Source organism: Conger conger, chromosome 4 (genome assembly GCF_963514075.1).
Source record: "Conger conger chromosome 4, fConCon1.1, whole genome shotgun sequence".
Taxonomy (NCBI): Eukaryota; Metazoa; Chordata; class Actinopteri; order Anguilliformes; family Congridae; genus Conger; species Conger conger.
This window is the reverse complement of record NC_083763.1, coordinates 66,695,642-66,719,524: the sequence shown is the minus strand read 5'-3', so window position 1 is coordinate 66,719,524 and position 23,883 is coordinate 66,695,642. Positions and strand designations below refer to the sequence as shown.

General features: G+C 43.3%; 1 protein-coding gene across 1 annotated transcript in view; it reads right to left on the bottom strand.

Annotated features, from left to right (window-relative positions):
* Positions 1–23,883, bottom strand: part of dlgap1b (discs, large (Drosophila) homolog-associated protein 1b) — a 135,851-nt gene that overhangs the window by 90,712 nt on the left and 21,256 nt on the right. Inside the window, exons 2-3 of the mRNA XM_061239349.1 lie at positions 21,251–21,349; positions 420–504 (exon numbers count right to left, since the gene is read on the bottom strand). The gene's annotated coding sequence lies outside the window, so the exon portion shown is untranslated. The remainder of the gene's footprint in view (positions 1–419; positions 505–21,250; positions 21,350–23,883) is intronic.

Genomic DNA, 23,883 nt, shown 5'->3' with positions numbered 1-23,883 from the left:
TTGATAACTGCAAGCTTCTCAGCCTGCTTTCCGTTTATGACCGTGATCCTCAGACCCAGGCCCCACCCCCCTCCCCAGGTCACAACATCCATCTCTCTGTGCTGAAGAAGCTTATGAAGATGAAACTGAACTAAACCCGGGGTGGTGCCGTTCCTAACCTCCAGTTCCTGCCCCCAGAAAATCCCTGTGCCTTGTGCGTACAGTCCGTCATCTGAACTTCATATTTACAGGACATATGCTTTTATTGTTGTGTTATTCTCTTCTGTTAGACAAGTTTGAATCCAGCAGAACGTGATTGCCATGTGAAAGTGTCTGTTGGTACTGAACACTAAATCACTATGGAAATATGAACTACGTACAAGATGAAAGGTTTTTTGGATTCTGTTGTCTCCATACTGCGTATTGATTTGTTTACTTACCTGCTTCAATGTCCCATTTTAGGCCAGTTGTTTCCTGGGCATTAGAATCCCTGTCAGTTATCCTCCAGGCAAGGATGTGTTTTTACTGGAAACAGAAAAAAATATGAAGATGTTAGATTCACTTGAATACATATATTACATCTGTCATGGTTAAAAGGCGGACATAAATAACAGTGTGATTTTAGCACTAATGTGAAACCAGAATATTCTGTTGTGTAACTGTTGCTTATTCTATTGTTTAGCTGTTGTTTATGTGCACATCCATTATGCCTTCAGCTACAGGTAATGGAGGACTGCAGTTGGTCTCACTGTGTGAAATCGAACACAGCTCTGTGACTATTTCCCATGTACTCTTTTGGGGAAATCATAAAACAATACGGGGGAGGCAGAACAGTGCTCCAGATCAGAGAATCGCAACATGACAAAGATTACCACGTTCTCTGCACTTTCATGGCCAGGCATTGGTGACACTAACAGCATACAGAGCACATCCGAAATGAGGACCAGATGCACAAATGTGTTCTGCCAGCGCTAACCCAAGATTAAAGATACCCCACTGTCTGAAGAACTGCATAGCCATGGGTGTGAGCAGTTAAAAATGTAGCTCTGACAAATGCTTGCAATAGGAGAAAAAAGCACATGAGAGATGGGCATCACATCAGGCCTACAAATGGTAACATTTTGCTTTCTTACAGCCAAGTGCACAGGTGTTACTTCTACATGAAGCATTCGTAGCTACGTAGCTTACATCTATACAGTACATGGAGGTTATCTTTATGTTATAGAGTACATCAAGGTGATCTTCATCTTATATAAAGAAAATAATAGTGGTGCTATACAATCCTTTATGAATCACCAAATCCCTTATTTTGAGCAGTTCATGAAAGATATATAAGCCCTGGAGAGGTCATGTTGAGGTTGAGACACTTCAAGGCTAGGTTTAATGTGGTGGTGGATACCCTAGTTTTAAGTAAAGTGGCAAGTCTATAATTAAATAGACGGGCTGAATGGCCTCTTCTCATGAAGTACTCTTAACATCTATATAATTGGGCAGCATACCGTTGAGGAGAGAAGAGAAGTAAGTGGATGGCATCAGAGAACACGTGGTAGGCCTACCAGGTTCTTAAAACCTCACCAAGACCAAGCAGTAGGAGGCTATTGCTAATATAGGTCAGCTATAGATCACTCATACTCAACAGATTGTCAAATACAGCGTGTAACTTTTTTTAATGAACCAGAATAATTCATTTATTGATTGATTTTATTTTTGGCAAACAAATTAAAATGTTTCTCAGAAAAAGTTTCTAATCTACCAATGAAGAGAGGGCTAATTATCTAATATTCTCCGGGTGATTTTCATATGCACGCAGCAAGCAAATAGATGTGTCTAGATGTAAAAGCTCATGTCTTAACGTGTGAAGGAGCACAGTTCAGACAAAGGAGATTACATTTCCCCACAGAACATCTGACAACTCAGCAGCGAGTCTGTTATTGAATTCCAAGAGCCTCTTTCTCAGCTGTGGGCGGAAACTTCAATTTCACACTCTGCTGGAATGCATTACACAGAACAGTTGTACACAACAGTAAATAAATAAATTAATGAATGTACGCATAATGGCATTACCAGGAGCTGCACGTTACATCCATTAGTTTTAACGTCTAACTTATGCAGTGCATAATTATTTAAATAAATAAATAAATAAATAAATAAATAAATAAGGCGGATTACACTGTATTCAACTCCGATGCCAAATTTACTGAAAGTGAGAATGAAATGCCAAACATCTCCAACGTCTTTTAGTGCTCCCTGTGTACTGCTTCCATAGAGGCTGAGCTTATGCTGAATTCTGGAGAAATAATATTTTTTTAAATAATATTTTATCCCATTTAAGAAATGTTGCAACTTGAAATGCATTGTCATATGTCCTGTTCCCATTGCCGGAACATCGTCCTGACATTTGTGAGAGGTGCATGCTGGTCTTCCTGCGGCAGCACCTGCTCCCTCCTTCCTCTGCACACCAGCATCTGTGCAGCGCAGTCACTGCCCCTGGAGGACTGCACCACATGCAGGTGGGAGGGACACCCTGCCAAATACCACCCCCGCCCCCCTCTGGGTAATGATGGTCTCTCTATGCTAAACATCTGCCAGGGGACTAGACCTGGACAGCCTCGATGCAAGTTCATAAGAGAGCCTGAAGGTGCAAAAGACTTAAATGTGTGCACCCAGAACTGGGTTCAAATAGTATTTCTTTTGGATTGCAATACTTTTCTGTGCTCTATTCATCTTGCCTGATGCGTTTGAGCCTTTGAGGAGGAGCAGATGGGTGGGGATTACACTTTTGGGATCAGTTAATTTGTTCCAATACACCAGGCAAGCTTAGTCAAATGCGGTAAAGCATTTGAATCCAAAACAAATGCTATTTGAACCCAGGTGCAGTGTACACATCGTAGTACATCAAATCTAAGCACCAGAGATTGCACACAGACAACAGGGACGGTCAGAAAACACGACGAGACAGCCGAACGGACTGTAAGCCTGCAGCACGGGCGAAGCTTCAGCCAGCCCGGCGATTTACATGATGTAAACAAACAAACGGCAACAACGCCGGAGTCCCTGCCTCAGCCCCATACATCAGCGCGCTCTCGGGCTGTCCAATGAGTGGACAACAGAGCAGCCGTGACCTCCGCCTCCGACTGACCCACTTCTTCAAGCGCTTCAAGATCCAGCAAGATAATCTGCGCGCCCGGAGCCTTGCGCGTCAGCCACATCTCTGCTCTTCCCTGATTGCTCCGGGTCGCCCGGCGCTATCCGACCCCGCTGATGAAAAAGGCAAGCTGCATGAGACGCAGGATTAAGAGCCCGCGCTTGTGAAAGGCACAGAATTATTTTTATTAAAAAAGCGGATTTAGCGAGCGTGCCGCAAAGGGGCTTTCTGCGGCAGATTTAAACAGTGACGACTCAATCGCACTCTCCGAGCTTGATTAGTTAAAGTCACATACAGAGATCATAGATGGAGAATACATTAGGAGCATAGACGCGGCAGCAATGACATGCTTTCCGTCTTCCCTTGCTGTTTTATGCTGTTTTAATGCAACAATTTCCCCATTTTTTACCAAGGACTGTTATTCCAGCCCAAGCACGGCTAAAGATTTAAGCTTTCTGGACCAATTCCTAATCTCAGGACATGCAGGGCAAAATATTACAATTCTGCTAAACTGAAGATAATTTTCCATCATGCTTTCTGAGTTAATATGGTGAAGACTTACACAACATATGACTTGAATAATAATACAGTTTTAAATTATTAAAATTAATTCCCCCATTAACATTAGAGCATGGCCGTGCATAGCAAGTTATGTGTTCTAAACACAGCTTCAGACAAAACTGCATTACTGGAGCATTAAGATGGGGTTGAAATACTCTACATATTTTATTTATGTTGTTTTAAGTGATAAGCTCTGAATCAGCCTGAAATCAGCCTGACAGGGCTATTCAGAGAGGGCTTAGATTTCCACCCTGTTTGCTGGCCAAAGCAAACGCACGTCTAGTCCCCGGGTCAACGATAGATCTGTTGTTTGCATTCTGAAATGAGCCATTATGATCCACATTTAAGTGTCATAATGCTGTTTATGAAGTGTGACAGACTTACACTTTCTTCCAAAATAAGCACTAAAAATAAATAAAAAATGCATCCTGTCCTCATGCATGTAAAAACAAAACTAAATCTGAAAATACCTGCTTCAGTACGTTTGGACTGTTTGTCCTGAGTGATGAAATCTCTTCTCAGCACATAATGAACTGAACATTATAACCTTCCTGTTAGACGTCTTTTTTGCGGAGACGTTCTCTCGCCTTCCTGGAACATACTGTAACCGTAGAGATGCTCCATTCCTAGTCCCCCGTCAGCAAGTGGATGAAGTAAAACATCAGGTACCTGCCAGAACATTCTCCACACAGCAACACCAGGCTAATTCAGGAGCGCAAGCTCATTCGCTCCCTTTGAACCCCGTATGGCACGCCGCCTATATCACCTACAGCAGGAGCAGGACCAGACACAGCTGTAGCTCCCGCTCGTTCAGCGGTGAAGTCACGCACATCACAACTCAGCTGTGATTCACAGCTCGTACGCGCTCTTACATGAAGACGCCGCAAACAGAGCGCTCTCCACGCACCGCCAAGGTGAGAGAACGTCTCCGCAAAAAAGACATCTAACGGAAATTACATTACTGAGTCATCAGGTCAGTACATCTCTGACTGATAAAGCTTCATGCGGACACATTCATACACAGGAACAGACAGGGTGACTTGTCAAGAAGAAACACTTCCACTATCCACCTATATTTTTCTTTGTAACATGCAACACAGTAAACTTTTTGTGAACATTTTTTGTGATTTCCTTAGGGGAGGGGGAGCAGGCATGGATACTTAGTGCTTTTCTGTTTGTTTGTTTTTGGTCTTTTGACTTGAATGTGACAGACCCTCAAGGGCACGTCTAATGAATGTGAAATCCATACGCTGACACTGATTAATGCCCTCCCCGCTGCGTGAGGGGGCAGCAGCATGTGGCAGCGGGTTAAAGATGGCCCCTCACACGGCCAGGCTGGCCCGTCTGACAGCCCGGGCCGCGGTGCCTGGAGGGAGGCCTGCTCCAAATGCCCTCCAGCCCCGACAAGCAGAGGAAAACATATTAATAAGGACCTGATGGGATATAGATCTCTCTCTCTCGTTTCTTCTCTCTCTCTCTCTCTCTCTCTCAACATTCTCCAGCTTTCTCTCTCTCTCACGAATAAAAATGGACATTGTGCAAATATGTGCTATTTTTGAAACAAAGGAAAATATTTTCCTGTCATCTGTAACAGAAGACAGGACAGTTGTTACTGAACTTGTCCAGATTGGAGACAAAGATATAAAAACGAAGCATTCAAATTCCCACTCACAGTACGCAGGTTGAGATGATTTGTTCTTGTGATTGTGTAGTCTGGGCCTAAAACCACAGGTAATGGGCGCCTCCCAGACAGCGCAGGGAACATTGTCTTTAGTCAGGCAAACTCTCACAGCTGCACAATTTGACACAATGTTGGCAGTATCTCTGCTGAAATTTACACACACAGCCAAGCGTCATTGGCTTAGATCATTAGACGTGTTCTCTGCCCGGGCTCGGTAACACACACCGGGAGCCGCCGTGAATGCAGCCGACGCCTGTGCAGGGAGGGAACACATAAGGATAATTTCCCAGGTGATTGGAAGGCATTAAGCGAATCGTAATTTCTGTGATACCTGGTCCCATTACTGGAGTGTTTGAGGTGTTTCCAATAAAAAGGAGTTGCACTGTTAGAGGTCTGGGGATAGCTTGTAGCTCCACTAACTGACAGGGCTGTCACTGTCTATGCATTCACACACAATCTCGCTCTCTCTCTCTCTCTCTGCACCTCCTCTATCACCCTCTCCTTTATCAAAAGAAAGGACAAGGGCAGATGGTCACATGACAGTCCCTTCTTGTGCTGCAAAAAGTCTCTTAGTTTTGTAATCGGATTTTTCAGATTTTCTGTCAAACAGCTTAATTGTTTGTTACTTTTTGCCTCTCAAGTGAAATTGTCAAGGATCTTGAAATGAGTCAAACTGTCTCTTTTTTTTTGTTGCAAAAAAGTAACAGGAATAAGATTTTATGTCTAAATATAAAACTAAAATATAAAGATTTACGTGATTTTTGGTGTTTGCAGCTGAGCTGTGCTTGGCACTGAGCTGTTCAGGCAATCAGGTAATGCATGAGCAGCCCTGATTTCATCCCCCATGCCGAAAACATAAGCTATGCTAATGTGAGATGCTATGACCACATGTTGTGACCAAACATGTTAGTAGTAATAATAGTAATCCAAAAATCATTGCGTTAAGTGCCAATAACAATGCTCTTGAAATTTATAGTCTGAGTTATTTTCTACCTGCAGTAGAAACTAATCGCACCAGAAAGGTCTAATGTGACATGCAAATAGAGGTGGCCGGATTATACGAAATGCAAATTCTTTATCGTTATTTTGACTAGCATGCAAATGTTACCTAGGTGAAATTCAGGAGCCTTTAGAAACACAGACGCACTCTGGTGATGTGAGACTACAGCCTATCTGAATTTGCATATGCCGTGAATTAGTGTGAAGTGGTACAACGGCAAAGATTACACATATTGAAACAGCAGTGGATGCTGGCTGCAAGACATTACTGGAATGATATGACATTTAGACATATCTCATTCATATTGTTTATAAGTAGAAATAAAAAATGAGAGGAGGGACTTGATTTCCCAAATATCTACTCCCAAGTGACAATGTTCTTGCAGCATTGCCGCAACGTTTCAGCAACATTGCAAGTTAGCTGAATCTCTTAGCTTAATTGTTCCAGATGTTCTACTGTGCAGTACAGAGTGTACTATTCTGTGGGAATGCATTTCTTCACAGGTTAATACATATAAATTCTTAATCCTTAAGTGCAATCATTTGATGTTGGTGAGAGACCATGCTGGTCTCAGCTCAGGCAGATAAGAGTGCATCCACAAGAGGAACTGATTTCTCTCCAGCTCTCAATTCAAACCAGAATGAGCATGCTAAAATGTGAACACTAGAGCACTCAAAATATAAATCGCCTGCAGAACTATTTTTTTCTCTTTGACATAATAATTTACCTGCTCTTGAAATTCATAGTCTGAGAGTTATTTTCTACAGTGCAGTCACTCAAACAATAGGAAATACTGTACACATCACACAATCAAATCTGACTGAATATGAAATCGTCTGTAGCTGTTCTATCATAAATTACACTTCACAGCATTTGCAAATGAGGAATGTATGATTCACAAACTGCTTAGATAGCAAGAGTAAGGGTTTGGGTGTTAGACTTGTGCATGCCCATTAATTGAGCTGAGTGAGAAAAAACAACTGCAATAAAATGTGATATAACTAGTTATCCTATTACACTAAGGATATGAAATCTGATCCTTGAAGCTAAACCAAATCAAAAAATATCCAGCAAGGGTTATTTATTTAAGTTATTTATTTATTCATTTAACCAGGAGAAAGCCCCACTGACCATCATCTCTTTTTGTCAAGGGGGGCCTGGCCAAACTTTACCTATAGCTTACCCAGTAAATACAATGATCTTTGTCCAGGGCCTGAATTTCATCAATTTGACTAAATTACATACAGTACATGGAGTCAATGCATTACATAGCAAACTGGATAGTCCTGGCAATTCTGATGATTTTGTATTCTTGTGTGTCCCTGTATAACCCGTCTGGGTTAAGTAATATTCACATGTTGAGACCGAAAGACTGTGAAGACTGAATTCACACTCTGAATTGATCTATTTAACCTTTCCCATTGTATGTACATTCCACCAGACACAAAAATCACAGGCAAATGGAAAATACAAATATGACAGTTCTTCTTGTTCTCTAATTTGACAGTAATTGCTGAAGCTATTAATTACTGTAGACTTTAATTATTGTGGCTATTTTTACTGTAAGAATAGCACACATCAATCACACACACAAACTAGTAATATGTACCACCAGGGGAAATAAACTGTTTCCAACTCATTAAAAAATATAATTGTTGTGTCTTTTGTTCCAACTATTTACTTACACAAACTCAGTTATTGCTTACAGATGCATGTGCACACACACACACACACACACATATATATTTCCTTTCTAATTTGCTCGTAATTTGTTCCCGATGCAGCGAGTCTGACAAGGTGAGAAGTAATGCACGTGCCCTTTCACTAATGCTCAAAGAATTGCATCCCTGCCATGGTGCCTGAAGAGCTGAGACTAATTCAATCGTCAGCCATTTGCTACCTTTCATGTTCCGGTCCTTCTCATGCCTGGTGTCCGTAATTGATTGCGATAATGTATGAGCCTACATCTATTACCCCTCAATCCACACAATATGGCGAATCTCCCTCCCCGTTGCAGGCACGGCAGGTTGGTGGAGCTGTTTAAAAGGCCAGCGGTATCAAGTCGCTCACGGTGTCCCTGCGGTTAGAGCGGAACACACAGTGGACCCCCTGGGGGGGGGGGGAGTGTGGGGGGGCTTCCATGAATCACACAGCGCACAGCTCAAGCCACAGAATAAACTGCAGACGATAAAGGTGTCAGATTAGGGCAGGAGTGACAGATTTGTCTCGGCAGTCAGGTTAAAATGGCGACATAGAGGCCAGATTTGGCGTGGGTAATGGCCTGAGAATGGATGGAGAAGCAAGCTTGAGGAAGGACTATGCCACACGCATGATGCTCCAGCTAATATACTACATGTACTGTATACATGCCTCTGAGCAGATGCTTTTATCTAAAGCAATGCCCAGTGAGTTTCACTATAGGTAGTCCTCTGGGATCAGACCCACAAGATCAGCATTGCTATTCCAGGTATGCTGAGCTCCCAGGAACTTAACCTGCATTTCTCTGGTATGTATCCAGCTATACAAATCGATACTAGGAGCACCTGCAAAAATGTAAACGTTAATGGCAAAGGCTATGGCGCAGTCTGCAAAAGACTCTCAAAACCATATATGAAAAAAACAGTCCTTAAATAATAACAATTCCATTAAAAATATGAACAATGAAAAAAGTGTATACTATTCAGAAACTGATTCTTAAAAGTAAATGTTAATAAACCATCACATGCAATTAATTTAATTTGGCATGGTGCCTACTCTGACTGTGTGTGCCTAATATTCAGGTCGCGAGCCAGTAGGAACCTTTTTTTTAATTGAACTGTACGCAGCAATGGCCGTAGGAAATTAATAAGGAGGCTGATATTTCATATGATCAAACATTGATTTTAGCCTATTAGCTCAGTCTTTGTTTAAAGACGCAGAGTTTGCTCAGGCAGGCTGTAGAGCGTGGAGCAGCACAGAGAGCGATGCAGCTCACTGCCCCTGGGGAACCTGGCTGCCCTATTATCTCCACACAAGACTGCCTCTCAGTGCTCAGCCGTCAGGCACACTTTAAACCCCGGCATGTCCGTATTCATGAGACCCACGCGGCGTCTTCGGGGTTCATAAACACACATACACGACAGGCACGGGCCTGTTGGGTGCAGGATCCACCTAAAGCACAAGCCCTATGGTGCCATCCAGAATCAAAACCCAATCTGTGCACAGGTAGCCTTGGCTAGGCTAGGAGATGATTGGTGTCCAAGTAGACAAAGTTTTGCCTACGCTGGAGGCTGATTGGTGCACAAGTTGCCATAGTTTTGCCGATGCTGGAAGCTGACTGGTGCATACATAGCCATAGCTTTGTCTATGCAGGAAGCTGATTGGTGCACAAGTAGCCATAGTTTTGCCTATGCTGGAAACTGATTGGTGCACAGGTTGCTGTAGCCTTGGCCAGACTGATGGGAGCACAGTTCACCATTGCATTGGCCAGGCTGGGGCTGTTTCAGACAGCAGGGATACATACATGTGACTCTTTTCATCTCTAATCTCAGGATGTATAGCCCATGGACTTAGCCGCCATGGGGCTCAGTTAATGTCATGCAGAGAGAAAAACCCAGCGACTGGTCGCCAGTGTTTTAGAGAATGCCTAAGCTAGCCTGTGTGTTCCTAAACTAATGGAGCACATGTCAGAAATCGTGTAATATATACGCACCTCTACAATTATTCGAAGTTATGGGAACTGCAGTGCGTCTTTCTCAAAAGTTCATTCAGGGCCAGTACAGCAGTAATTACACAGGACCAAGCGTCTAACACTCGGGCAACATGTGGCTGCTGATGCATGGCGAATGCACATTTTACTGCTGCTGTGAAAAAAGAGCCTACAGAGCCCTCCCAAACCCTGGTGATGCCCACAGATAGCTCAGCACAGCGATGATGGTACACAGAGATACTCGCCAGGGACTGGAGTTAATGTCTCGTCATTAAACACTGATCCAAAGAATGTGACCAAAGGGACGCACACGGCCTAATTACTGCTGCAGTGACAGAGGAGCGCCATTAGAGTTATTATCTATCGGCCACTTCTTCCGCTGTAGTATGACGCAGTTATTAAAGCCAGACACACCGTCAGCAAAAGGCAGGAAAACTGCGTCCCAACATCCCAGCAGTGCTGCACTCCATTAGACCAGAAGCCACTTGACTTTTTGGAGAGGAGTGCGTTATTGGGGAAAGGCGAGGATTATCCAGCATATGTCATGTGAACAGCTGCCGGGGTTCCATCAGTCACCCCCTAGTGAGAACCCCCCGCTCCCCACAACATGCTCCCACTACTTTTCACAAACTCACCCAGAGGTCACCCCAACAACCTTGTGTCTCACACACGCCCGCCGTACGTGGTTACCTCTGCAGCCAGCGCCACTCGTGTGGGTTTCCTGTCTCGTTCCCACAGGGCCGGGCGCGTTAGCGAGGCAATTTGCCCCCGCAGTAATACTCTCGGCAGAGCTGACAGAGATGACAGGCCTGGCTGGGATGTACTCTGGGGCTCGCTACAAATTCTCACAGGTAACGAGAACATCGGAGCATCCGTGGGATTGAACTTTTTTCCCCCCCGGTTCGTTCCGTTTGTTCTGTCACTGTGTTTGGTGTCAGACTGAAGCATAACTGCAGACAGCACGTACGTTCCTGAACCCTCACACCAAAATCAAAAAATCAGCTGCGCGTGGGATGAAAAGACCGCATGATTATCCTTCTTCTGGTTATTGGTGTAGGCTGGCGGAAAACATTCACCCACAGATACGCACATACAGTATGTATAACTGTGCTATATATGGCTGACTAGGTTGAAACGGAAGAGGGCATTGGGAGGTTGGGGGTAGAAATATCACTGTGTAAGGTCCACACATGCTTTACTGTACCAATCAGCAGCTTCTCATCTGCAGGGCTGATAGACTGTTTTGGGCAGGGCTTCCCTGAATCCCCATCCTTGCATGAATAGTTACGTCTGACTGAAACGCATCTATGTTCAGATGAAACAGATTTCTGCTCATCTCTGTGACCAGATCAAGCTGGCAAAATGGCCACTCCAGAAAAAAGGCACCTAAGCCTACTACTGTACATGCATGTCATCAGAGGTCAAAGTTCACAATTCTGTATACGCCCCTGACATCCGAACGTTTCCCCTCCCCCCCTAAAGCTTGTGCACAGCTAGGCCCTGGCATTCATGCATGACAAGTCCAGGCCACATGTCACACACACACACACACACACACACACACATCTGTCAGGCTTTCCAGGCACAGGAAAGCAGCCTCCCAGATGACTTGACATGAACATGACAGAGGACCACAGAGATCGTGACCTTGGAATTAAACAAGGTCCTACACAGCAAAACTGAAATGCAGGGCAGTTCTTCATAGATCAAAATGACAGACAGCCTAATATCACTCACCATAAAAGTGCGAATGTACAATATCAAAATCCTATCAAATTGTCCTATAAACAACATATTTATGACACTATTAACTGACATATTTTTGTCAAAAATGTCAGTTAGAACCTTATATTTCTATGGTCTCAAAATGCTCTGGTGTGTGCTGGTGCACTGGATCCATGCTCAAGAATACTCACCAAGCTACATGCAATGACTCACAGAAACAGAAATTGTCTTCATTTTGATGAGAAGAGGTCCAGCAACTTCGAACAGCAAATAGAAAACTCAACTTTCACTGAGCATTTTATTAGTTATTCATTAGACTTTTTATGACTTATTGGTCTTCTGCTGATGTCGCCTATCCACTTAGAGGTTTGACGCATTGTGTGTTCAGAGATGCTCTCCTGCATAGCACTGTTGTGATGTGCAGTTAGTTGCGTTACCGTCACCTTCCTGTCAGCTTTGACCAGTCTGGCCCTTCTCCTCTCACCTCTCTCATTAACGTGTTGTTGCCCAATAAAGCCTAATAAAGTGCTCACTGAGTGTATACTCTCTGTAAGGAGACACACCCCATTGCCATTTCATCATGTGAGAATGGGGTCGAGCAGCACGCTATCTCAGCATTATGCACAGTCAGCTTTTATGTGAGAACCACGATTTCTAACCCCTTTTTTCAAGATGACATTTGCCTGTACAGCAGACAAGGACATCTGAGAGAGATACTCCATGATACTCCATTTCACCTTTTCACCGTCTTGTCACACCACTTTACCATGAAGCGGAGCAGCCGTCTGAGATGGAAATGATGTATCACTTTCAGTAAAACGCTTGTCTGGGAGTGTCAGGAGCAGTCTGTTCGGGAGAGCATGCATTTTACACTCAACAGCACTTCTCAAACAGCTGCGATAAAGTTGTGGAATAACACACCACGCCAATGACAATTGCATTCGCAATCATCTCCTTGTGAGACACATCTTTGGTTGTTACTGCTTGCTGTTTCCCTTGTACAAGGAGGAAGGATCAATGAAAAATTGTAGGTACTGAGCAAACAACCAGATGTGCACAAAAATCATCTTGTTAGAACAAACCAGTTAATCTATCGACTGCCATCAACTACATTAAAAATGACAATGGAAAACCATTAAACAATAAGACAATAAAACAATAAAAACCAGATATAGTCAGAAAAAAAGATATACGGTAGGAATGTAGTCAGAAATGAGGTAAAGCAGTGCAAAGTGGCAGAGAGACATGATGAGCAACTATTTCATATTAAGCCTGTCAATTGCAATGTAGAAAAAGAGCACCTTTGATCTCTAAGTGTTAAGTGGTAAAAATGATGGGCTACCATCTAACATGAGTTTCTTCTGCACCCTCTACATACTGAAATCCCTTCTCTGTTGATGTCCTACCAGCAAGAACACACACACACAGCCAATCATTTGATTCTAATTTGCATCATGAGTGCTTCCATACTTCTTCATTACTCCCCAGTAATTTATCAATTCAAGACTCTTACATCAACTGCTAATCTGCTGCAGGGTAGCATAATGATGCAATAATGTGAGATACAATAATATATTACGAGGATAATCTATGGTCCATCAGAATGTAAAGCTATTCAGTTTGTGCTGTGAATGGATTTGGCTGGATTCTACCAAACCATTGTACTATAGGGCTAACAAAACAATAATGAACCAAACTGTCCCACCCCAAACTTAGAAAATCTAATGGAGGAAAGCCAATGTAGTAAACAGCTCTGCTTCCCCCTGTGGCTCTGAGTGACTGCATGGCATATTCAACCCACAACAACAGGGCACATCCTACAGTTGTTCCCAGCAGGAGTGTGAGGTCATAGAAGAGGAAAAACAGATTGAATATGCTCAAGGATGCAGACAGAATAAGAACATCAAATACATGAGGCATTGCTATGTTTTGCTCATCTGTATGCATAGGGCCAGCTCCAGGCAATAAAGTGCAAAAGTGTGAAGCAATGTTGTTCATGAACTGAAGTAAAAACAAACAACAACAACAGTCAGCTGGATATCACGTACACAAATAGGTGATGCGTTGACCTGGTGATATGATCACCAGGTTCAAGATGGCAACACGGAAATGAAGAGCTTAGTTGGCACTGTGCACTTCCTGTTTTCATCTTTGGCTCGCTCTGTGCACAAATGTTATGTTTGCTGTGAGCTAGCATGCATGTCCTCCTCTAAAATGAAGACCTTCCCATGTTCTGGGGCTGCAGTGCCATCAGAGGATATTAAGTGGCTTCTTTTTTTGAAGCTCATTTCCTGGTCATGCTGCTCAGTAGCGCCACTGTGATTGGCTCCAGTATAGTGACGATTCCCCATGTGACAATTTTCTGTAAGTTATTGTGTTATTATGACCATACAGTAATACCTTGTGGATGAATCAGGGACAGATTGCATGACTGCCGAGTCCCTATCTCACTCGCTGACTGGAGGAGCCTCACACAGTCTCTGACTCCAAATTATACGACATGGCAGCGCCCGTAAACTTGAGTTCCGCGGTTTCAAAGTGCTTTTCACAAGCCCATGAATAGTCAGTGGGTGACGTAACAGGCACTTGGTCCTTATGTTTTCTACGGTCTGTGATTCTCTCCCTCTGAGTCAGGTGTACCTCGGCTGCAGCTCGCCATCTTGCTGTTTTGCCGAGGCAGACACATCCCCCACGACTACCCCCAGGAAGCCTGGCTCTTTATTTAGCTACAGAAAGGAGGAGCAGTCAGCAGGCACACCTGTCTTCAGTGGAGGGACAGTTTCTGGGAGAGAGAGAGTCTCAGAGGGACCCAGCTGCCTGAAATAGACACTGTTTTCAGCAGTACTGTAGTGAGATTGATAGCAAACCTTTATCAAAGTGTTTAAGGCATAAGCAACAGTATCTATCTATTTCTCTATCTATCGATCTACCCATATTATCTATCTATCCATCTATCAATCTAATTATAACATGTTCACTTTAACTAGAATATTTGTAGCCTCGTTAGGCTATCAAAGTCTCTGTGTACACCATACTGATAACTCCCACAGAGACAGGCTCCCCCTTTGTCAGAATTAGCATTTTGGAAAAATTCAGGATTCACATACTGCCTCCACCCACAAAGAATCCTCTTCAGGAGAAGAACAAAGGGAATACTCGAGAGCAGGATACATTTCAGTAACTCCTGGCAGGTCAGATTTCTATGGAGGATCTTGCCACGACGGTCCCCTAATCCCCAGCACACAACTCCATATCCTACTAAATACCCCACTAAATTTGTGGATGAGGTCCTGGTTTTGGGAGTTGCTGGTTTGATGTATTGGTACATTCCCACTAAAAATCTCCACCATACCACAGTAAAGGTAACAAATAAATGTATTCCAATCCAGATGTACTAACAGCTTTCATCACAAAATGCTACCAGTGAGTACTGAAGCAGTGGTATGCACAATTATTTGAAATAGAGGGGGCTTAGTGACAGCTAATTAGATTTTATATTGGAATCGCAATGGTTTCCGAAGCAATGGTCGATATCACCAACCCAATTACATTCTTAGCGCAATAAAGACTATGCAGCAGCTCTGTGAAGAACAAATGAAGCAAAGACGTTCAAAACACTTGCTACAGAAAGGCATGACATTTACCACTGTAATTCACAAGCACGTGTACATCAAGAGGCAGCACTAGCTGGAGGCTAATAGAAACCCCCTTTGCACAAATTAGAAACGCTAGCAGGAACGAGAAAGAATGTTCCAGAAACATCGGGGTAGAAAACATACATTCAATATATTCAAATGGGATAAGGGCAGAAAAATAAACAACATGGTGTCTTCTCAATGGTCCTGATTTGGAGCACTTACCAGCCACAGATTACCTCAGGGATTAGCACTCTGATTACCATACAGATTACCTCTCAGATTACCCTACAGATGCGCAGTTTACACCTCTTTCATTTGCTTCCAAGGCCCAAAGACAGAAAAAAAAAATTTCCTCTTAAAAATATTTATATAGACCTTAGTTCCCAGTATTTTCAGTGATTATGTTTTGACACGTAACAGTGGATTATACTGGCCATGCCTGCATGCATAATCTGCTTCTTCAGCATTTACACATAAAATCGCTCCTGCTGTATGAGCAAGCGCCAAGACAATCTGAGAGCAAGCTTGGTTAAGCATATACACATTTGATTGATTGCTTAACTGACTGACTTAATTACACTGGAATACCAGGAATGCAGCCACTATTGGCAATGAAAATGTTCCTGTAAAATACCAATCAATGTAGAAAGTGCACATTAAGCATTAGGGCAGTGCATACCATGACTGCTCTGGACAGTCAGACAGCTGTAGTCTGGAAAACAGTTTGGAGGAGAGGTCTGTTCATAGGTGCGTGTGTGTGTGTGTCTGTGTGTGTGTTAAAGTGTACCTGTGCATGTGTGTGTATGTGTGTTAAAATATACCTGTTCGTATGTGTGTGTGCCTGTGGATGTGTGTGTGTGTATGTGTTACAGTATACCTGTTCATATGTGTGTGTGTGTATGTGTGTTACAGTATACCTGTTCATATGTGTGTGTGTGTGTGTATGTGTGTTACAGTATACCTGTTCGTATGTGTGTGTGCGTGTATGTGTGTTACAGTATACCTGTTCATATGTGCGTGTGTGCGTTTTGTAGATTGCCTCTCCGCTGTTAGCTGCTCTGCTCTGACAGGTACGCTCCCTGATCTCCTCTCTGCCTAATCCATTGTAGCCGAAGTCAGGCTATCGGCGGGGAATTATAGGGATTACTCCCTGTCTATCGCTTCCTGGCAGGAGCACTTCACTTCTTGCTGACATTCCCTGAGGCTTAAGATCACAAAAGCGTTCAGAACCTGGAAACCTGGCGGTGCTCCCGCTGTTTTGTAAACACAGTTTTCCCAGGGATCCAGCCAGGTCCCTCAGCCCTTCCCGGTTTGGGAACATCTTGTGCTGGAAGCCCACCCCCGCCCGTCCTTCCTCGGGTATGCAAATGATCCGCAGCCCAGCCACACTCCGGAGAAGTGATCGATTACTGCATTAGCATAAGTATATAATGACACCTGGGAAAATAACTTCATTTTTCATGAAGTCCATTTATTACGGTCTAATCGTCCGTCTGCTTTCACTAACAAACAGAAAGAAAGCTCCAGGGGAGGACAATGTCTCGATTTAACCATCAGGCAGTATCTTCTGGAGCTGACTTATAAACATTCAGCCTTATCTCTGATTAATAATTACATATAAACTCTGCTCTCAAGACATTTAGAACCATGTATAACATGATCATTTTAACATATCACACTTACATTATTTCTCAATTTCTAATTTACATTTTGCATAATCTAGTATTTTAACAAATGAATTGACAGTTATTGTTTCATCATTCTGATGTGCAGCTGCAGACCTAATGATAAACTTCCCCTTTCAGTGGAGTTGTCACATCACTTTAGGCATGACATAATCGCATATTACACCGGGAGTAGGACGATAATCTTTCCATACTGTGTCAGCCAGCTGCTCACTCCATTTTGAAAGACAGACAGTATCTATCACTATTGTGAACAGGTTCATTAATGAGCTAATGGAAAAAGGCAGCATGATCTCAAAATGGCTGCAACTGTAGAAGATCAAGCAAGTTTCTCTGGGAAAAAAACACTTCACGTACATCACCTTTATCGCCTATCCTATTGTCTCAACCTCGTGTGAACAGACTGTAACATTTTCCAGTTGATTTCTGCCCACCTATTTAGCTGTTGTGTTCTATGATTTCTGCCCACCTATTTAGCTGTTGTGTTCTATGAGCAGCAACCTGCTACTACCAGTCTCATATTAGGCATCACTCGCTACCTCTCTGATTCAAAATGGCCACTTTTCCCACTGTCTGAGTATTAGTGCTGCGCTGGTCTGGTTCTGTCATTCTCAAAATCCTTATTATAATAACTACTAATTGTTCCAGGTGGTGGCAGAAAGGCGATCTGCACATCCCCCTGCCAAATATAACCCCTGGATGTCTCCATGGAAACGCTGCTCCGTTCCTCAGCAGGGTTTCCGTGTGAGGGAACACTCGGAGGAACGGGGCGCTGGACGCGGCGCCCGGGCTGAGGAGAGCGCCGCTCGGCCGCGTGGGCTGGAATGAACCGCACGCCGCGCGCGCGGGGAGAGCAGGGACAGCTCTGCGGTACAGAGGATGTACCTTTCTGATGTATCTCACGTGAAAGCTGTGGGCGGGGGGATTACACAGGGGCTCGGAGGCACTGCAGCGAGCCCGGTAGAGTCTGCACCGACCGGGAAGAACACGCGGCTACAGAGACGGCTGGGAGCTACAAAAACTGTACAGGATCAAAGTGTTCACCGGGCAGGTGCACTGAGGGTAAGGAACATGGCAGGTACTAAGAAAACCCAGAGACAGCAGGTAGAGTGATGTCCCCTGGGTAACTGCTTCTGTGGAAGTATAACAGGTGAAACTGACCACCGGACCAGATAAATCAGCCCTGAGACGTTGAATGAACGGTCCTCAGTTTTAGTTCTGCACTGGGCACACATTTATTTTCACTCTGTGACTGCCAAAATGACTGTTGCCAAACTCAAGAAAATTCGGCAAGATGTTATTTGGTTTTTTTGTTTTTCTCCAAAATTAATTGTAATAAGTTTGCATCATAAACATTCGGTATTGAAAATTCACGCTGGGGCGTCACAAGAAATACGGAAATGAAAGGGCATATTTATCCTCTTCAAAGAGCAAGGCGCTGTTGTGGTTTCCCTCTCATTATTAATTGAAAATGAAGCAAGTTCTTAAACAAATACAAGTGGTGTATTAATAATGTGATTAAGATCTGCACTTCCCTGTGGGCTTGCTTAAAATGGGGTCATCAGATTTCTCTGTTCTAATTTCAGTGATTACAATTCATGAATACTCCTGATTATCTGATACTGACACTGACAGTAAATAGCACAGAAAGCATTAAAACAATCATACAGTCATACGTCCAATGCAGAGAAACACACTAACCGTAGGCTTCTGAGTTAGCCTTTGCTGCTGTTATATCAGAAAACTGCCCTAATTTGGGGAGACAAACCAGGAAGTTGCCAAAAAAATTATAATATCACCAGCAAAACCTGCATTATCTGTCTTCTTAAATCTGAGTAAAAATATAAGCAGAGCAAAATGTATTACTTAATTTACAATAAGACACAAGATGTATGTATGCATGATATTTTCAATATGCTTGCTTACTACCTTTTATCATCCGAATAATGAGCAAACTCTTGCCTGCAGGTGCAACAAAATTAAAATGACAAAATACAGAAATATCATATTCTGTAAGATAATACTGCCTGTTCTGTTGCATCTCAAATTGTTCAGCCCATACGCAGTGCTGAAATACAGTATAAATTCAAAAATGATTTCATCAGGCTTAACGTCTGCCTTGGTGCTCATTTCCAGTTAAACAGTTAGCAGTAGCTACTGGCTAACTGATTAATGACTTAAAATCATGAAAATATGTTCAGGCTCTTCACTTTACTCATTCATGTCACAAAGCAAATCAAACCTGAACTCATCAATCAAACATTACAACAACTGGGACATATCTGATAATGGAAAAAGTGGCAGAAGGCTCCAGCCTTATCCATGTATTTCTATGAGAAACACTATGATGCTAATGTGTCCATAATCGGCATCATTAACTTGGCTCTGTGATTGGATGTGCAAATACACTGAAAAAGCTGCTCCATGAATGGATTGTGGATAATGCAAATGGTCACGTTGATAAGGTTGTTTTCTAATAAATTGAACCCCACACTGCCTCAGTGATAAGTCCAGATTCCTACAGAAATGCTGATGCCCCACATGGGGATTGTAAGTACTCGAAACAATAATTGCAGGATTCAGAGAAACATTAAAGTTAGAACACTCCAGTAACTAAATCTGGAATCTTGCCTGAAGTACAGCAATGAAAATATTATTTTAAAATATTTTCTGTTAAAAATTTTAATATGTACACATTTCTTTCAGTCCATGGCGAACTACTTATGACTGGAAAAAAAAAAGAAGAAGACATTATTACACATTCTTAACTGTGGCAAACCCTTAGGACTGATTCAGTGTGGCCTCCCTGGTGGCGGCGTCCATTTTGAGGCCCTGTTTAAAGTGCTTGTGTTATCGTTTGCGCCGGTATGCGCGGCTGAACCCGGGGCTCTTTCCCCAGAGAGAGAGAGAGAGTTTCTGCTGAAAGCAGAAAGGGAACCACGCACAAAGGAAGCGGGGGAATGAGAGCCGTGAAGTTGAGACCGGTGTGTATTGTACTGCTGCCATTTGGAGCCCAGGAGCCAACATGGCGGCGCCGCACACACGGCTACAGGCTCACAGTGGGACTGGGGACCGGTGAAAGGCTCACTGCGAGGGACGAACCGCCCCAGCGGGCCCCGCTCGGGCATCGCAGCCCTGCTCCATTTCCTTCGGCTTACACAAACCTCTCTGTTAATCATCTTTATTGACTTTTGCTTTCAGCAGTTTAAACATGTCAACAAGAGTCTGCTCTATAGCCTAGTTCATAATGTGTGCGTGGTGTGCGGTGTTTGTCTGTATGTGTGTGTGTGTGTGTTTGTGGCACATGTCTGAGTCTGTGGTGCGTGTCTGAGTGGGTATGTGTGCGTGTGTGTGTGTGTGTGAGAGAGCATGTGTGTGGTGTGGTGTGTGCGTGTGTATGAATCAATAAATGCTATTGATGCTGAAATGGAAGCTGTGAAATATCCTATTACAGAGAACACATCAAAGCCATCTCCAATACGTCCTCTTTAACTTTCATCAGAGCTTATTGGGCCCCAGCACCATTTGGACTCTTTATGAGGACATGCATTGCCACAAAAAAACTGTTTCGTCTTTTCCAGAACAGCAGGCCATAAGAATTTTATAATTACCTGTTAATAACCTTTTGAGTTCTGTCCAATATTTTGTGCAATGGCTGTCAGGGAGAATAGCCATGCAGTGTAAAAGCCACAAACAGAAAACACTGCAAAAGCCACACATTCAAATCCTGCCTTTACAGCTCTGACTGTGTCAAGAACAAGAGCTTACTTTGACCTTTAAGAAATGGATTAGTAAAGGTTGCAGGAGCTTTGAGCGCCCGTTGAGATGACGCCCAGCGCATGTCTCACAGGCTGTGAATGGGCCCACAGAGTAGCCAGCTGCACGCTCTATGCTGTGCATCTGCAGTGGTTTGGTTGTGGAGTACCACTGTAAAACAAACCGTATTTGGCTTCCACTTGTTGTTGACAGCACGTCGCACGTGTCAAAACATTCATTAATTCATCAAGCGTATCAATGCTCTTGAGAAAATGGCACGATTAGAAAAATAACGGTTCACAAAAAAAGAGAACAATACATGCACACACAGACATTGTAGTGTGTCCTTGTGATTTTCATCAATTAAATTCCTGTGAAATATGTCATTTTACCTTTTTATAGTTCCAGGGAAGACCGGTCCATTTGGAATTGAAATGATGAAAAGGCCTCACTCCATCCAGGGTCATGTGTAGCTCTCAAGCATCTCCTTTCTGTGAGTGCAAAAAAGACAAAACACAATTGTTGTTTTAATTGTTTGTGACAAATGAGCTAAGAGGAGCAGTGTAAATCCGAGTTAATAACAGATAAAGGCTAGAAATCCAATCTACGACTAAAGTGTGTTTAACTGAAGCCAATGCACACACCGTTACAGATTACAAATGACATAAGCTCCCAGAGTCCAACAGGGTGTAACACAAATATGACCGCACAGGGACACAAATCTTACAAATTTTGGACCTGAGCCATAAAACAACTGGACATATTTGTGTTAATAATAATGTCATGCTTTCCTTGGTAAACAGGTTAAAATGAATGTATGTGATTTATGAAACACCCTGTAAGCAACAATGCAAGGTATAAGTAGCTCAGCTAAAAAACAACATTTACTAGTCTTGAGTGACGTCTATGGTACAGTATGCTACTCTTCAGTACCAACGTACCATAGATGTCAACCAACACATGGATTCTCTGCCTGCCTGGCTCTGACAATGCAATTACACAGTACTTCAGGCCCTGTCACAGCAGGATGGGATTATAGGGTTCAGGTTTCCCCTACCCTTCCCCTGCCTGCGCCACGGAGGACCACTGCAGCCCAACAGCGTCTAATTTAAGGCCGTATCATTTATTTCCTGTTGGAATCTGCTCGTGGGGTGATTAATGGTGTCTCCGTGTGAACATTCCCAGCTGGGCAGAAATGCATTTGTTGCTGGGGACTAATTCCTTTCCCTGGGACGGCTGGAAAATTTCAGCGTCAGCCAAATGAATCATCACCGCTTGCTCTTGCCACTCAAGACCGGCGCTAATGTGCTAGCGCTCCCAGAGATGTTCTTCTCCCAATCCCCTCCCCCCCCTGATCCTTCCACCCTGCCCCATCCCCCACCGTCGGTCCGTCTCATTGAAGCATCGTTAGCGACAGCGACGGCTCTCCCCCCGGCTGGCTACTCGCGGTGCCCCAGATACCGCTGGATTATTCCGCTGACATCACAGCGCAGGCTAGCGCCACCGCTGCCTCCATGCAGGTGAGGAATCTCACATCTGCGTGGGTATAAGCCCCCCCCCCTCGAGCCTGGTCGATAACCTCCACCACGAGCCCTGAGAACACGCCACGGCTAACAGCTAACCGCCAACGTGCTTAAAGATGGGGCGCGCCACCCTTGCACCGCGTCCGGTGGAAATCACGGTTGTGTGGCGGTGTGCGCCGCCACAATTTCTTGTCAACAGGGGACCGCAATCTGCTCAACTGCAGATAACTACCAATGGCACACAACATGCACCCGAGACAGGACGCCTGCCACCCACGAACAGCCAGGAAATGGAACAATGAAAGGTTAGAACTGTGTGCACACAGGAAAATACAGTGCTTCTGCATGATTTGCTAAAACATTTGCCCCACTGTTAACAGTAAATTGCACTCAATTGTACACAAAGATAATGTTTTCTGCCTTAATATTCATTGAAGCCTAGGCACAGGGGATAAGATCACACGGGTGACACAAGTATAATTTAATGTGCTGTATGAATAAAAAACTGTAAATAAAATAAAAACATTCTTTCCAGTCCCAGTACTGTGTGCCCAAAAAAGAGATCTTGATCTCAATGATGAAGGAAAAATAATCACCTAAAACTATGAAATATTTTAATAGACTGAAAGGTATGAAGCCTGGAAATGGAATCCTGCAGTGGGTTCAAAACACTTCCTCTTTTCCAACGACTACAAATTAAACTTCAATTATTGAAATGCATCAGAAGGTAAACTTTAACATTGTGTGCTACGCTATTAATATCCTTGCCAAATGCAGATTACCTTACACTGTCGACAGCAAAAAAGTTTTTTTTTTTGTTCTGAAACATACTGCCCACATTTTAAATACATTCAGCTAGTTTAGCCAGCCAATAATAAATGCATACGCTAAGAATGTGCACTTAACCGATGTGTGTTTACAAAATACACACAGTTAAGTGAATTCAAGGGGATGAAATGACAAACTGCCCATGTGTGAAGTCCTTTACATTCAGCATGCACTCCATTGCAGAAGCCAAATGCAAGAAAATGTAATGAATAATTAATTATATAAATAATTACTACTACAGTATTTTAAAAGGTGCATTATCCCATGGTGACAAATGGTTCATGAAAAGTCGATTCTTTAAATCTTGTATGTCTAGCACACTTACTGTAATAGAGCAAGAGCAAGTGTATACTACATACTCTAGAGCTCAGAATCCAGTGTAAAAAGCATTGTGAAGCTGAGGTCAGGCCTAAACTATAACGGTAATTATTACACAAATTATAGTACTTCTAACAGCGCATTAAACTAAAATGTGCTGCCACTGAAAATGGCACCGTAGGTGTGCAACACACTGGGAACGGAATCAAACTTGTGACCGGAATATTGCAGGCTTAAATGCCATTGGGTGGATATCAAGAGTTGAAACCCTTGAGCTAAATCCCTTTATTATACGCGTTATTCACATTGCTGAAGTAGATAAGGATGTCTGCTTGGCTTATTAAAAATAATCATTA